Source organism: Lithobates pipiens, unplaced genomic scaffold, assembly GCF_037356315.1.
Source record: "Lithobates pipiens isolate NorthernLeopardFrog02 unplaced genomic scaffold, aLitPip1_a1.2 Scaffold_23, whole genome shotgun sequence".
Lineage (NCBI taxonomy): Eukaryota > Metazoa > Chordata > Amphibia > Anura > Ranidae > Lithobates > Lithobates pipiens.
In genome coordinates this window covers 241,921,570-241,939,026 of record NW_027507785.1, presented here as the reverse complement: position 1 = coordinate 241,939,026, position 17,457 = coordinate 241,921,570, and the positions used below count along the sequence as shown (strand labels likewise).

The 17,457-nt window shown below is 40.7% G+C and overlaps 1 protein-coding gene and 1 non-coding gene across 2 annotated transcripts in view; one reads left to right on the top strand and one right to left on the bottom strand.

Moving 5' to 3' along the window:
* The window catches only part of LOC143928214 (uncharacterized), a 694,330-nt gene that overhangs the window by 277,895 nt on the left and 398,978 nt on the right, over positions 1–17,457 (bottom strand). The gene's annotated exons all lie outside the window — the stretch shown is intronic.
* On the top strand, positions 11,169–11,296 carry LOC143928651 (small nucleolar RNA SNORA68). Its single transcript, XR_013262484.1, has one exon. It is a non-coding gene; the product is annotated as a small nucleolar RNA SNORA68 (small nucleolar RNA).

The following is a 17,457-nucleotide window of genomic DNA, read 5'->3' as shown; positions in this document are numbered from 1 at the left end:
AATTAAAGTGCACCAAACACCTCTTTACATTGATTAAAGTGTATCTATGTACAGATTTCAACTTCTTCTTGATGACAGGAACATTAGCCTAAAGAGCGGGAGGAACACTGGTAGACAAATTGGCATTCATGTTCCCCAAGCCGCAGCGTATTGCCAAGTTGTCTCCAGTGGTAGTCATGAAGATTGAGGAGATGGAGATGATGATGATGATGATGATCAGGTCACTGATGCGACTTGGGTGCCAGATGGAGCAGAGGAGGAAACTGAAGGTGCGGCGGTACAACCCCAAGGAGGCAGACATCAAGAAAGAGTAGAGCGCAGCCTCCCTATTCCATCACATTCTGCATCTGTCATTTCCCTGCCCCCTCCCCAAAGCTCAGCTGTCTGGGCCTTTTTCAGCACATCTGTAGCAGATCGCACTGTTGCTATCTGCAAACTATATCAGGCACATCAAACGTGGCAAAAACACCAACCTTTTGGGTACCACATGCTTAACAAGGCATTTAACGTCCAACCACTCAGTCCGTTGCCAAGAGCACCTAAAAGCCACACAAGAGGGGCACAAATCTGTACCCTCTCCTCCTCCTTACCCACTTCAGTCTGTCCCTGTGATACCGAGTCATTACTTCTCAGTAGCCTCCACTGACAGAGATGATGGTATAGCACAGGGTGTTCCAGATCCTAGCAGCACATCTGCCAGCAGCACACTACCAGCTGTAGACTGTACCCGGCAAATTTCTCTGACCCATCTGCTGCAACGGAGAAAAAAAAAAACACAGTCCTTGCCACCCACATACCCAGCGTCTGAATGCAAGCTCGTCAAAGCTGTTGGCTATCCATCATCAGCCTGGTGGATTTTGCCCCCTTCCATGAATTCGCACAATGTGCTGTACCACAATGGCAGGTTCCCAGTCACTACTACTTTTCACGTAAGGCCGTTCCATCTCTCTACCATCACGTTGAAGGGAATGTTCTGGCATCATTGGGCAAGGCAGTCAGTCATAAAATACACTTTACTGCTGACACATGGTCCAGCAAGCATGGGCAGGGACGATATTTTTCATTAGCAGCACACTGGGTAACGCTGCTTGCAACTCAAATGGATGCAGGACAGAGCTTGGTGCTGCAGCTTGTTGTTCCCCCACGTCTCCATACAGCTGGCGGTGATGATGCCAGACCTGTGAGCGCTACCCCCTCCTCCTCTGCCACCTCCATGCTCTTTGTAGAATTGTCATATGAACATCAGGTATCCCTAAGCATTCAAAGGGCTATTCCCTGAGTCAGGCTAAAAGGCGCCATGCAGTGCGTCAGCTGGTGTGTTTAGGGGACAGGACACCGGAGCAGAGATTCTTGCATCTCTGCAGGGACAGGCCCAGAGATGGTTCACACCTTGCCAGCTGGAGCCAGGAATGGTGGTGTCCAATAATGGATATAAATACAGAAAAAATCAGCGCAGTACAACCCCTTTACGAAAAACTGCTGAACACCAAGGATCAATTATCAAATCCCAAAATACAATATATCAAACAGATGGCGCAGCGCTCCAACTAAAATAAAATGATTACTAACATACTAAAATTAAAGTCCAAAGATAGCTTTTGTGTCAAAAAGTCCACGTGAGGAATCTTCAGTGGTATACAGTCAGTTCATGCATAAAGTGACTTGGTGCCAAGGGGGGACCACCACCAATGGTAAAATTGGCTGCTCACCTCATCGTATGGACCCTTTAAATTACAGAGGGTCGTATGCACTTAAATATCAACGAATGCTTATCAACTCATCCAATCGCTGTACTCCTCTCAGACAATATCTGACCGGTTCACAAACGAAAACACAGCTTTCTCCCATTCAGAGTCAAATGAACTGACACGTTCGTGGAATACCCCCACTGGATCGGTATATAGCAGTATTCACATTTCCTCAGACCATGTGGATAGAAAGACAAGCCATAGTGCTCTCCATAGAAAAACTTTTTAATGATGAATATACATAAAAAACACACTTACATTAACAAAGCTTCATACGATCGTTAAAATTAACAATGACCGCGGGTGACGTCACGTGATCTCCGTCCGTACGTTACGTCTATATGGACGGGACTTCATCACACGTCCAATAATGGCTCAAACCTCCTGTCCACACTTAGACAGGGAAAGTTGACACATGTGCCATGCTTGGCACATGTCCTCAATTTGGTGGTGCAGCATTTCCTAAGTACGTACCCAGGGTTGCAAGACGTACTAAAGCAGGCTAGAAGAGTCTGTAGCCATTTCAGGCGGTAATGCACAGCCAGCGCTCGGCTGTCTGAAATTCAGCATGAATTCCACCTGGCTGTAAACCACCCGATTTGTGACATGCTCACATGCTCACCAGGAACTCAACTTTGGGAATGCTATACATGCAGCAGAGGGCTGTCAACAAGTACCTGTGCCAGTATGGCACGATGACAGGGTCAGGCCGTCTCAGCTTTTTTTTCCCATGCCAATGGCTAATCATTAAGGATGCATGCACTGTATTGTCACCATTTGAGAAGGCCACAAGGATGGTGGGCCATGACAGTGCATGCATCAGTGACACAATTCCTGTTGACTCTGCATGGCATTATGGACAGGGCACTAGAGACAGAGCAGCAGGAGGAAGATGAGAACTTCCTTTCCCCTCAAGGCCCACTTCGTCCAGACATCATCGTTCCTATGTTACAGAATACACAGGAGGAGAGAGGGGAGGAGGATTCTGGCACTTTCATAGGCTTCGAAGAAGAGGAAGACCCGCGTCAATCTGTAAGCGATGGCTTTCCAACCCCAGGACCCTTGGGAGTAGTACATGGCTGGGAGAAGGAAGTTCCAAATGCTGTCATTCTGAGTGACCCCGAGGAGTCTGCTTCTCAAGCCACTGCAAATTTGAGGCGCATGGGCAACCTCATGCTTCAAAGCCTGCGAAAGGACCCAAGAATACGTGGCATAAAGGAGGACGATTACTGGTTGGCAACCCTCCTTGACCACCGTTATAAGGGGAAGGTCTCAGAACTCATTCTATCCCCACAGAGAGTGCAGAAGATAACATTTCCTGAGGACACGTTAGAGGATTTTATTGTTTTTCCTGACTTCAGTAAAGGGTCGTGGAAAACGTAGTTTTGAGTCTTCCATTGGTCAAGAGAGGAGCGTTGGAGAAGGTGCCTGCCCAAGTGAGGCATTTCAGAATTTTTTTAGTCCTCGCACCTCAAGGCTGTCAGCTTCTAAATCCCACTGGCAGTGTCTGCATCACACGGTGGACGATTACCTCAGTTGCCAAAACGGAGATGGAGAGCTTTCCAGTCGACGAGCCACTGACTTACTGGGTCATGAGAATAGACCACTGGCCAGAACTTGCCCAGTATTCTACTGAGTTGTTTGGCTGCCCTGCATCCAGCGTGCTTTCAGAATGGACATTCAGTGCTGCAGGAGGTTTCATTACTGATTGTAGAACACATCTGTCCAAAGACTCTGTGGACCATTTGACTTTTATAAAAATTAATCATTCCTGGATTACCATCTATGAAGCCCCTGATGCCTTCACTGATTAAGTCTTTTTGGGATGTGGAATCACTTGGAGGCTGCCTAGCTTTGAGGGTGTTCATTCATTTCATTTGGAAGAATGTTTCTGGTATAGGTTTCATGGGCACAATTAACACCCAAAGACCAATTTTTCAGTACCCGTTTGTCAGGTGGATATCATTGCAATCTGTTACAGTAAGGCCAATTCTTGCTTTCATCAAGAGTACCCCCATAGGGTTACGGTGGTAAGGTGCCACCTGGACACCTAAAGACCAATTTTTATGCACCCGTTACTTCTATGCAAAGTCAAAGTGACGCCAGAATGTATCCAAACAAAATCTGTAATCTTTTCATTTTTTGGGGGTTTTATAATTGCAATTATTGCTGCAGCAGATTCTAGACATAGTACAGATCTGCCACTTTAGAGGTAGACTAAGGTGATTCCCACCCCCACACTATATTGGAAGGAATTTTTAATTTGTATGCTTTCAGTTAAAAAAAAAAAAAAAAATTCACTGCTCATTTAATAATAATATATATATATTTTTTTAGGATACTTTCGTTTGCAAAGGATTGATCCCTCCGCTTAATGTGGTGAAAATTCACTTTGCAAAGGATACCCAATCACATGCAAGAAAAAGAAAACTATTTTTTCTTGCGCACAATTGGATGACAGATGTCAGAAGAGCTTCACTTCATTCACTACCTAAGGAAAATTCCCTTTCAAAGTGAACAGTCTAATGGACTTGTAAATCAAGCCCAATGTGTTAGGTCTGATGTGCCATATTTTAACAAGGCCTTCAACAAGTACCTGATGAAAACATGGTGGCACGGGACAGATTTACTTAATATAATGATGTTGCATCTATCTTCTGTGTCTGATCTTTGTTATGAATGCAATTTTAACTGCTAAGCATAATCCTGGGACACAGAGAGACTGATCTCTAAATTGAAGTTAAGTCTAAGCCTTTTGGAATTACAAATGCTAATTTCAATATGTAGGAACTCCATGTTTGACAGTCTGCCAAAACTTTTCCTCCTGACAGCTTTTTGACAAGAGAAAAAGTTGTGACAGCACCTAACTATTTGGGGAAAAAAAAATATAGTTACATGTGAGCTCTGCATGGCTATGGTTGGTAAAAAGAGAGGATTGAAAGGCAACAAAAAATTACTTATGCCACATGTGACGGTTTCAAAGCAGGAAGCCAAAGTTTTTGATATGGGGTGAAGGGCTATCATTTTTATTTGTGTGTTCCCACTGGGGAGCTCTATCATCACTATTTGTGATTGTCACCAGCAGTGATGGGCCAAGATCCCCTGGGTTTGGTTCGGCAAAGCTGGGGGCTCAGAATCTGGAAGCTTCCTTTAACAATAAGCAGGCACCCAGATACCATTCGGAAATGTTTGACAAGTCCTTTTAAAAAAAAAAAAAAAAAAAAATTCCTTGTTATAAATCCATTGTCACTCATGTTATCCAATGATGTGGATCCCTGTCAATCCCAAATAGCAAGCAATTGAGCTGCAAGATTGCAAGTGACTTGCTAAGCTAATTGCTATTACAAGTTTGTTGCACAATTGCAGCAAGTCCGCATTGCATGACTGCAGATCCACTTTCTTTGCAAACATTCTGCAAGTTCTGGTTCAGTCAAGTTTTGCAATAGTCATCCCACCACAGGGGTCACTGTGACTTGCAAAGATCTTACTGTAGACTCACCACTACAACTTTGCTCTTACTAGAGACTTGCCATGCAAATTAGCTATAGATAAGTGTCAATTAGAACTTGTGCTTCAAGTGCTCTGCAAGTGTTAACTTACTGCCCATTTTTACTGGCAAGACTTACAATTCAACACTGCTATAAATTTGTGGCAAGTTATCCTTGCTATTTGGGATCATGATGCCCGATGACCCTCCAGAAAAAAACTAAATGCTGCTACCAAGCCACATCCCACCCGTACGCTAGTCACCCGCTGAATAGAAAGTCCAGTGGATGATAGCTGCTTTATACAAGGGGCAGGGTCTCCCAGTGATGTCATTGACCATATATGGGGATTCCCGGTCATGTAAGTGAACGGGGCCAGCGATAGTTAAGGACTCAGCAGTGCTGTACCCACTGACATCCTTTACAGCCATTGAAAGCAGGAATCGGTCATGTATAATAGCAGCAGTAATATGGAAATTATATGTTAAATTTGGTCATGTATAATAGTTGTAAACATTTGGGAATTCGTCCTTGCTCTTGTCTAATCCCAGAACAGGAGTAGACCAGAATCAGAAATTATGATATACTCTGTGCCACATCCATAGACTTGATGCATCGAACCATGAAAATAGTAAGGGTATGGGACTTTAAGTCACAGTATATTTTGGTAAAATCAAATGTGTTCAAAATTGATACGATTCAAACAAGTTCAATTCATATAACAATAGATTGCAATAAAATACTTATTTGACATATTTTATTGCAATCTATTGTTATATGAATTGAACTTGTATGAATCTTATCAATTTTCAATACATTTGATTTTACCAAAATATACTGTGTCTTAAAAGTCCCATAACCTTACTATATTGATAGTTTCTACAGAACGGGAGTAGAGACAAAATGTTCTAACCATTTCCATTCACCCTACCCCGCACCCACAAACACTTATATTTATACTTACATTTTTTTCAAAGTGTCTTTAGTCTGATCTGATGTCATATTCCTCTTCATCCTTGTCTTCTTCTGTCTGTGGACATATATTAAATGCTGCACATAATTTGGCACTGCTTTCTGGCATTTTTCTGTAAGCGGAGGGTGGGGTCAGAGCCTTAAAATCCAGGGCTCACAGGAAGTGGGTTAAATAAGGCTGGGCATCATTCAACTTGAAAAATGATCAGGGCTGGATCAGTGATCAGGCGGGTTTGAAGGGGACATCACAAGAGAAGAGGCGAGTATAGTAGCTGGAGCTGCTTTTTTATTTTTAAGGGTTTTGCTCAACCTGAAATTGGGCTTTAAAATATTCAGCAAATGCAGTTTTATAAAACAATTTAGTGGGACAGCATGATAATAAAAACACATAGAAGACTAAGGGACAACTAGAAATGGGTATATTAAAGAATATTAGTCAGGCTGCAAAAAACATCAATTGACTGTAACACAGAAATGTAGTTCTGTATCATTTGGAGCGCTAGAATTGGCTCACCTGGGGTTTAAAAGTTATTTAAAGAAAAAAAGTCATGCTTTTAAAGTTTCCAGTGTAAAGTAAAACATTTTACTCAAGTGTTAGAGCAATTTATTTCAGTCTAAACAAAAGAAATATGCTTGGCTTAAATTCAAAACATTTTTAAAAGCACATTAGTGTTCCTAACAATCTGCCGCTATTGAATCAGTCACCAGACTCACTGACTTCCTCTTATTTATTCTAGGCTTTATTTAAGTACAAAGTGCTGATTGCTGGTCCTGGAGAAACGCAAAATGTGGTGGTGATATATCTCTAAAGAGAAAAGCTACTCCAGTTTTAAACAAGGATTATTTCTGATCTCTTTCAATAAAGGTTCAGTAAAGCATATAGCCAGAGGGTAATCTAATATTTATATAATAGCTAGGCATGTATTCATTAAAAAGATGGAAATCTATATATCTGTAGAGATAAAAAAAGAAATCTCTAGCTGGCCATAGCGCCACCCAGTGGTCAATAAACTTGAACTAATGCTTTCCACATGCCAAAATGACTTGAGTATGCCCAACATAACAAAGGCTAATAAATGAAAGATGACTAAATAAAGCTGGCTAATTTATTGTCGCAATGCTGTTAGCATTTGAGTTCTATAATCAAAAATGATCACGCTTTGCCACTGGTGTGAGGTCATACCATAGCTTGCAGATCTAATCCTGAATTATGGCCTATAAGGAAATGTACCAACCTATTTATGGAAGGTGTGCGTTATACTGGTATTTATGCAAGCACCTGTGTATATAGCATTTAGCTGTGCAGAGCCATTTACAGTAGCTCTCAAAAGTGAGTACACCCCTTAAATTTTTGTAAATATTTCATTATATCTTTTCATGGGACAACACTGAAGAAATGACACTTTGCTACAATGTAAAGTAGTGAGTGTACAGCTTGTATAACTGTGTAAATTTGCCGTCCCCTCAAAATAGCTCAAAACACAGCCATTAATGTTTAAACCGCTGGCAACAAAAGTGAGTACGCCCCTAAGGGAAAATGTCCAAATTGGGCCCAATTAGCCATTTTCCTTCCCTGGGGTCATTAGTGTTGCAAGATCTCAGCTGTAAATGGGGAGCAGGTGTGTTAAATTTTATATCATCATTCTCACTCTCTCATACTGGTCACTGGAAGTTCAACATGGCACCTCATGGCAGAGAACTCTGAGGATCTGAATTTTATTTTTTGCTCTACATAAAGATGGCCTATGCAACAAGAAGATTGCCAAGACCCTGAAACTTAGCTGCAGCATGGTGGCCAAGACCATATAGCGGTTTAGCAGGACTGGTCCACTCAGAACAAGCCTCGCCATGGTCGACCAAAGAAGTTGAGTGCACATGCTTAGCATCATATCCAGAGGTTGTCTTTGCAAAAAGTTGTTTGAGTGCTGCCAGCATTGTTGCAGAGGTTCAAAGGGTGGGGGTCAGCCTGTCAGTGCTCAGACCATACGCCACACACTGCATCAAATTGGTCTGCATGGCTGTCATCCCAAAAGGAAGCCTCTTCTGAAGATGATGCACAAGGAAGCCCGCAAACAGTTTGCTGATGACAAGCAGACTAAGGACATGGATTACTGGAATCATATCCTGTGGTCTGATGAGACCAAGATAAATGTATTTGGTTCAGATGGTGTCAAGCGTGTGTGGCGGCAACCAGGTGAGGAGTACAAAGACAAGTTTGCCTTGCCTACAATCAAGCATGCTGGTGGAGCTACAGTTTATTGAGGGAACCATGAATGCCAACATGTACTGTGACATACTGAAGCAGAGCATGATCTCCTTACTTCAGAGACTGGGCCACAGGGCAGTATTCCAAAATGATAAAGACCCCAAACACACCTCCAAGGCGACCACTGCCTTGCTAAAGAAGCTGAGGGCAAAGGTGATGGAGTGGTCAAGTATGTCTCCAGACCTAAACCCTATTGAGCATCTGTGGGACATCCTCAAATGGAAGGTGGAGGAGCGCAAGGTCTCTAACATCCACCAGCTTCATGATTTTGTCATGGAGGAGTGGAAGAGGACTCCAGTGGCAAAATTTGAAGCTCTGGTGAACTCCATGCCCAAGAGGGTTAAGGCAGCGCTGGAAAATAATGGTAACCACACAAAATATTGACACTTTGGGCCCAATGTGGACAATTTCAATTAGTCAATTAATAGCTGTGTGTTGAGTTATTTTGAGGGGACAGCAAATGTACACTGTTATACAAGCTGCACACTCACTACGCTACATTGTAGCAAAGTGCAATTTCTTCAGTGTTGTCACATGAAAATATATAATAAAATATTTACAAAAATGTAAGGGTTGTACTCACTTTTGTGAGATACTATATATCTACAGACAGCTGCAAGCAGTATCAGGGCTTTTTGCGTGGGGAGATATGCTGGTTTTTACATTGCATGAGCTCAGATGCCCCTGTTCAAGAGGCCTTAGATGAGCATGAATCAACAGCAAATCCTGACTTTCACCAGTGTCTTTGTACTCCCTAAATTGGCAGAAATATTAACATACTCCACGATATGTAATTACAATTAGGATTTAGTTATCTTCCTAATTATTTCTTTGTAAGCATTCACTGAGCAAAGGTCAAGTGGGACCCATCTAGAAAGTTACCTTAGCAGTCTTAAAGCTGAAAACGGAACTCATAGCTAGATACGTTATCAGGGTGATTTGTAGAGCCTGTCTACTAGGATACACTCAAGATGAGCTATTGCTATCAACATTTCGTTAACGCTACACTTCAAACACACTAAAATGTGGACCTTTGTGATGTGGGAGTCTGAATTTATTAATGGTTTGAAGAACTTTCTTCTTGATGTATTTACTTTTTTTTACCTTGTGCAATGTACATTAGGTTCAGGTATGCAACACCCAAACTGGTAATGATTTTCAGCTAAAGAGAAAATGTATAAAAAAAAAAAAAAAAAAAACTAGATAACTTTCCCAAGAGTTATGGGTGTGTATTGTGACAGATCTTTGAAACCCTCACCACAAGGAAGGAAAGACACAACATTCACACATTTCTCTAGCTGAAAGTTATATGCTCAGGCACTTACTGAAATTTTCAATAGATGCAAGAGCACCCCATTTATTTTATTTTTTTAACTGAAAGTAACAGAGGTGAAGACCCCAGAGACCCCCACCCCCGCCATCAAGCTTACTTAAGAAATCAGTGCAAAGAGTAATAAGAATTGCAAGGCGCAACAACCCGACAGGCAATTCAGAAATCTGTTCAAAGCACAGTAAACTGAAAATGGTTCATACAGACTAAAACAAAATAATATTTAGAAAGTGCCCCTGCTGGAGCTTAAAACAAGAATAGTTCTGGCTAGGGTTGCATTGATACTAGTATCTGTGCCGATACCGAGTATTTACACAAGTATCGGTACTCATGCAAATGCACCAATACCTGAAACCGATACTTTCAGGCTCAGTTCTTTGAGCTGTCAGTGGATCTCCCCTGTTGATAGCTGAAGTGTTAAAGTAGTAAGATAATTGGAGCCGTCAAAAAAAAAAAAAAAAGCAGCCGGTGTTGTGCCATATAGTGTCCGGCGATCATATAGCGTTCGCCCCGTACTGCGCATGCGCAGTACGGGGCGGACGAAGCTTCGGAAAATCTCCGAAGTTGAACGGCGCCTGTGCCGTGAGTGGAGGTGGTGGCCCCACCATCCAAGCGGACATAGGATTGTGAATATTAAAGGGCCCCTCGCCACGCTTCGGGCTCGGCCTCGCTGCGCTCGGCTCTTTTATATTCCTACTCTATGTCCACTTGGATAGTGGGGATAGAACCTGGACTCACGGCGCAGGCGCCGTTCATCCTCGGCAATTTTCGGAATCCGTGTAGCTGTGTACTGCACATGCGCAGTACACAGCGGACACTATCGGATGGGGGACCTTATATGACAAGACACCGGCAATGTTTAACAACATTGCTCAACTGCTGAAACACTAAAATAAAAAGAAACATTGTTCCTTTTTGTATCTTTCTGTTTCTTCATCTGCAGATCAAAGGGATAAACAAATGTTCCTCTGTTTAACCCCTTATTGACCCTTAATTTAATCAGCCTTAACTCCCTATTCTCCTCCATTTATTATTTTCTTGCTTTTTTTTGTGTTTGTGTCTATTTTAGAAACGATAAACAATGACAACTTCTTTTGTGTTTGCTTTGAAAGTGCATATTTTTACACATATATTTTAACATATATTTACACACATGAAAAAGCGCAATATTTTAAAGAACAATTATTTTATTTGTAAATAACATTTCAATGCTTTGTACCATTGCTGACAGCTGAACTGAAATAAAAAAAGTTGCAGTAGGTATTGGTAATTGGCATCGGCGAGTACCAACAAAGTATGGGTAAAATGGTATTGGTACATCCCTAGTTCTGGCCACAATAAGCATGCACATATCAATATGCCGCCCCGATGCACAGAAAACCCAAAGATTATTATTTTGTGTAATAATCTTGTCTGGTGTGCACACAGCAACAGGACTTTGTCGCCTTTCTGGATGTGATGTGCCCATGAAAGTGAAACGGAAAGTTCTGCACTTAATTTTTGTTGTGAATTGTCGCGTTTAGGTGGAGTTAATTTGGCCATAGACTCTTTTATCGTGACTAGTATTTTTAATGCTCCTCGAAGTTGAGTGAAACATTGTGTGGATCTCTGGTATGACATAGTTGCTAAGCTATTCTATTTTGGTTACAACTTGAGTGATTTAGGGGCTGATAGGAGGAACCACTGAGTGCAGGAGGAGACCAGGCACTGGGTATACTCAGGTGTTAAATCAAAAAGACTTTTCATCAAGCTGATCTCCTTTTCAGTAGTAACAGGGCTAACACCCTGGGCTTTGTTTTAAATGGTTAGAGTCTTTTACACAAGAGAATAAACTATTTGGTCATATAAATTCCAATTAAACTCATGCATATAATTTACGCAGCTGCCCAGATGCAGCGGATTACTGTTACCGGTAACAAAGTATCATGTGGCTGCTATGATTGGTCATAGCAATCACATGATAACAATGTAAACAATGGCTTTCTATTCATGAACAGCTTTCTTATGGTTGTGATTGGCCCACAGCAATCACATGGTACATGGAAACCCATTCATGACAGCTAAAACTTTTGCTTATACAGTGATCATTGATGTATAAGCAATAACAGTGTAAAAAAAAAAAAAAGATATATATATATATATATATATATATATATATATATATATATATATATATATATATATATATATATCCTGATCACCCCTCCAGAGTTATAGTGTCATTATGGTGACAGGATGTAAAAAATAAAATGTTAAAACATTTACATACCGTCACCAGTCAGTATCCCTAGTTACTGTCACACCATCATATGATGAATCTGTACTGTTCTGGTGACACTATGTAAAAAACAAAAAAAAAACATTTAATTTCTTCATTTTCCAAAACATTTGACAAAAAATCTCTCCATGCTTCTTAATAAATACCTTGTGCGGTCTACTTTCCCCCCAAAAAAGGTAATTTGGAGGGTATCTGTACTGTTCTGGCATTTTGGGGCCCCAAGAAATGATAGGCCGTCAGTACCTAAGGGTTGATCAATTGTCATATATACAGTATATATCATAGTTTGCAGATGCTATAACGTTCACACAAGCCAATCAATATACACATATTGTGATTTTTTTTTTTTTTACTACAGACACGTAGCAGAGTATATTTTGGCCTAAATTTATGAGGAGATTCGATTTTATTGAATTATTTTGTTTCCCAAAATGTTTGGTCCTTTCGTAATATTTATATATATATATATATATATATATATATATATATATATATATAATACCAGTAGTACTCAAATACCACATACCACCAAAGAAAAGCGCTATTTGTGTGGGAAAAAATAAATCATATAAAATGTAATTTGCATACAGAGTTGCATGACTGAGCAATTGCCTAAAAAGCAGAGAGCGCAGTACTGAAAAAAATGGCCTACTCATGAGGGGGGTAAAACTTTCAGGAGGGCAAGTGGTTAAGTGGAAGAGTTTTTTTGTGCCTCACCTCACACTTCACTGGCTATACTGTATGAAAAGGTTTACATGCACTTACACCAACTACCTTTTAAAAGTATAAAATATCAGTTTTAAAAAAAATGTATAAAGAGAATCTGTAATACCCTGTATGCCTACAAATAGGCTTGGGAAAGCTACAACCCTTTCTGAAACATCCCACTTGATGACCCCTGCAACTCCTCCTCCCCCTCCCCGGCTGCATATCTAATGGTATACCAATACAAATTTGCAGTGAATGGTTGCCAGGTACACACAGCCCACGGCTTAACAGGAAAAAAACAGACAACTCCAGAGGAGTCGCTGTACTAACGATCCAATGTTAGTACAGCGATCTCCCCTGCTGTGCTATCGTGTTCTGGCAGGGGGACGGACCCCCCACCAGAACACTTCAGTCAGCGCTCTTAGCTATTGGCTGAGAACACTGATTGAGAGCCGATCGGCAGACCTTTTTCAGTCAGGCTGACCGGCCGGTCAGCCAGTTTCTATTGAACCGGCCAATGCCGCCCGGCATTTGGCCTGTGTGTACTAGGCTTAAGTGCTGTCACATGGAAAGTCCATAGTCCTGTGTAAGCGTCAAAGAGCTTTTACTTCACTCCAAGCAGCTAAACAGAGCATCAGGATAGAACATTTTTAACATGTATGTGTCTATGGAGGTTTTCATTAAGGTGAACCTGTTAATTTGTCCTGCATGGACAAAGCAGAGGTTTACTTTTAACATAGAAGCCAAGTTGCTCTCAAATTCACAAAACTATTTGCCTTTCAGAAGTTCAAAAATGTTTTTTTGTGTTCAATTATTGGGGTCTAAATTTTGCAAACATACATTGTAGATGAAAAAAAACATGCAAACACTTTTTTAAAACATATTATTTACATTTTTTCTTTATAAGTTACATCAATTATAGAATGGTTGCAACCTTCATTTTTCGGTCAGACACTCAGGAACTAATGTGACCCTGTAGAATCATCCTGTGCAATTTGCAAATCTATCACTCAAGTCCAACATGCATGATCTAAATTGCCCCTTTCCAAGTTCAACTTGCCTGGTGACATCAGAACAAAATAGCAAGATGTGAACTAACTAATGTAAACCAGGTTTATGTCTCCTTGCCACTTCTATTATTCTACATTGTTATTAATTGTAAGATGGTTTCTAGCTGATTGGTACCAGACCTGCTTTTACACTTTATGTACACAGGCAACGTCTATATACAAGCTTCAGCCCCCTAGGATCAGCCATGTGTTTTGACGTAAAAAATATAGAAAATGATGCATATCAAATGTGTTAACACTTGAAGGCATCTACATTTTTCTTCAAGTGTTAAGTGATTTGCATTGTGATTTGTCTGAGATCATCGGTTTAAACTATAATACATATGGAATTATGCAGTCCACATTGAGGAGTGAAATTTTTTTGGTTTGTGGAACTTAAATTCAGAATAAAAATAATTCAAAAATAATTTTTAAGAATTTATTAGGACAATCAGAGAAAAATGGCGCAATACGTTTAGCCCACTGCATGTTTACAGTACATTAGGGTGCAATAATGAATTTAGCCTCTTGATGTAGTGTGCTATTGAAAAGTTGACCAATAGTACAGTGTAGTAAAGCTAACAAATACAACCAAAAATGTCTGGTTAGCCATCATTATGTAAAATGTCAGGTTGGTCATCATTATTAAAAAAAAGTTAAGTTACTTGCAGGAGTATAGCCAAACGTATGTTGAACCAAATACATTTTTTGAAATAGGGAAGGATTAGAACCCAACTTTTTAATGATATCTGGGTCTCCATTAGAGAGATTTCACGTTTATAAAATCATTGTAAATATGATGGTAATTAGTAGACATGTGCACTCGTTTTCTTCCAAATGCATTTTCGTCCGAATTTCAGCTATTTTCGTTTTCGTTTTGACAAACGATAACGAAAGCACAGAATCCGAAAAAAGAAAGATCCGACATAAATAAATGCTTTATTTTCGTTTTCATTGTTACAACAGTTCGATATAGAATAGGAGATTCAACGTGACTCTGACAATAACAATCTGTCTATAGAACCTGTGGTCGAATGTGCCTAACCTTACCTCTATTAGTCCAAGATTATATAGAGAAAATATTCGACAGAGAAAAAAGATTTGACGGAGAGAAAAGATTCTGCAAGTTACTGTCCTAAAAAGTGTTTGGGGACCCGGGCCCTGCCCCAGGGGAAATGTATCAATGCAAAAAAAAGTTTTAAAAACTACCGTTTTTCGGGAGCAGGGATTTTAATAATGATTAAAGTGAAACAATAACAGTGTAATATTCCTTTAAATTTCGTGGGGGGGGGGGGGTGTGTCTATAGTATGCCTGTGAAGGGGCGCATGTTTCTGGTGCTTAGAACTGTCCCTGCACAAAGTGTCATTTCTGCAGGAAAAAAAGTCCTTTAAAATCACTTGCAGCTATTATGAATTGTCTGCTCCGTAATACAGAGAACACTCATTGAAAGTCATTGATAAAAATAAATAAAGCGTAGGGGTCCCCCAAATTCAATTACCAGGCCCTTCAGGTCTGGTATGGATATTAAGGGGAACTCCGCATCAAATTTAAAAATTTTTTTACGTGGGAGCCGACAATTCATAATAGCTGCGAGTGATTTTAAAGGAGTTTTTTTCCTGCATAAATGACACTTTGTGCAGGGACAGTTCTAAACAACAGAAACATGCGCCCCTTCACAGGCATACTATAGACACCTCCCCCCCTACGAAATTTAAAGGAATATTACACTTTTATTGTTTCACTTTAATCATTATTAAAATCACTGCTCTCGAAAAAACGGCCGTTTTTAAAACTTTTTTTTGCATTGATACATGTCCCCTGGGGCAGGACCCGGGTCCCCAAACACTTTTTAGGACAGTAACTTGCAAATTAGCCTTTAAAATTAGCACTTTAGATTTTGAACGTTAGAGTCCCATAGACTTTAATAGGGTTCTAAAGTTAACACAAAGTACGCTATATACTAGCTCCGTCGAATCTTCTTTATACATTCGACAGACACCATAAGCCTTCAAAGACAGATTCGACCGTAATTCATGTGGATTTTCGGACGAATGCAATTTTTGAAAGAAAAACTAAATAAATAAAAACGAATTTTGGGAGTAACCAAATAAATACATTTTTCGGACGAAAACGAAATTCCGAAACAAAATATTTTACTCTGCACATGTCTAGTAATTAGACAGAGCCATGTCTGTGCTTACAGGGCTTGTTCTGGAAAGCTAGAAGATGGGAGTATAGGTGGTAGGGTTAAGTAAGGCTGGCCATACATGGTTCAAATCTCGACCAGATCAGCCGGAACCAGATGAGATTTTAACAGTTAATGGGCAGGCTGAATGTACCAAGTTGATCCATTGATCAACTAGGGTACATCCCATTATCACAAGCGCCTGCTATAGATAATCACTGTTTTCTCCTGGCAGGGATATGCCCCCCCCCCCACCAGGAGAAGATAATTGTGGATTCCCCTTTCAGAATTGTCTGTGTTGATGGGGAAACCATGCAAATTTCTTTCCTGCAACCACTTTCCTGTAATTTTCACCATGTATGTCCGGCCTTAGTGTTACTCCCTGAGGATGGGTAGGGTGCAGAGGAGAATATCCCAAAGAAATGTCAAGGTTAAATCGTGAACAGTTAACCATTGTCAAACTCCAAGGAAAGCTGCTTAGGTGATATAATCTGCAGCAAGATCAACCAGCTGATAGTCAACCTCTTTTGAGGACTACATAGACAGATTTGTTATGTGATTATTAAGAATTGCTTTGCAAGCCTGCTTAGTTGAACTTTTAAGGTATGCACAGTCTTTTCCAAATAAGACTGCTGTTTAAAGAGAAATGTAGATATAACATTGTGCAAATAAGTGTGTATGCATGTACAAGGACTGTTCATTATCAAGTATTGTCTACTAAAGTGTTTGTAAAGGTAGAATGTTAATGATAAAAAACAGTCTGTATGCTGCCTCCCCTTCCTCCCCCAATCCTTGCCTGAGCTCCCTCTAATCCCTAATCTAATCTAATCTAAACCCTCTAATCCAGTGATGTTCACAATGTCAATCACAGCCAGTATGCCAATGAGGAGAGAGTGGGGGGTGGGGCCGAACTACGGCTCTGCGTGTCTTAGTGACACATTGCCCCAGCCACCCTTTATCATCACCTGAGCCTATTCTCGATCCAGCGCTTCTCTCAAGAGCAGATGCTTTCTCTACTCTCTCCTCACTGGGTAGATTAATAGCAGTGGGAGCAATTGGTTCCTGCTGCTGTTAATCAAATCCTGTGATGAGGGATTGGAGGTGGGGCCCAAGCCACGCTGTATGTCAATTTACACACACATCATGGCTCTGGATCAAGCCCACAGGGTATACCACCATAGGAAGCATCTTCCAATGGTAGCAAACTGAGAAGAGGGGGAGCTAGGAGTATCGGCAGGGGACCTCAGAAGAGGAGAACTGGGGCTGCTGTGTGACAACAATTGCACAGAGCAGTTAAGTATAACATGTTTGTTATTTAAAAAAAATACCATTTACATTCACTTTAAGCCCACGCACACACGGTCGGAGATTTTGCCAACCAAATCCGTCGGATTTTGCCCGTCGGATTTAGTCAGACGGATTGTATTCGAAACTG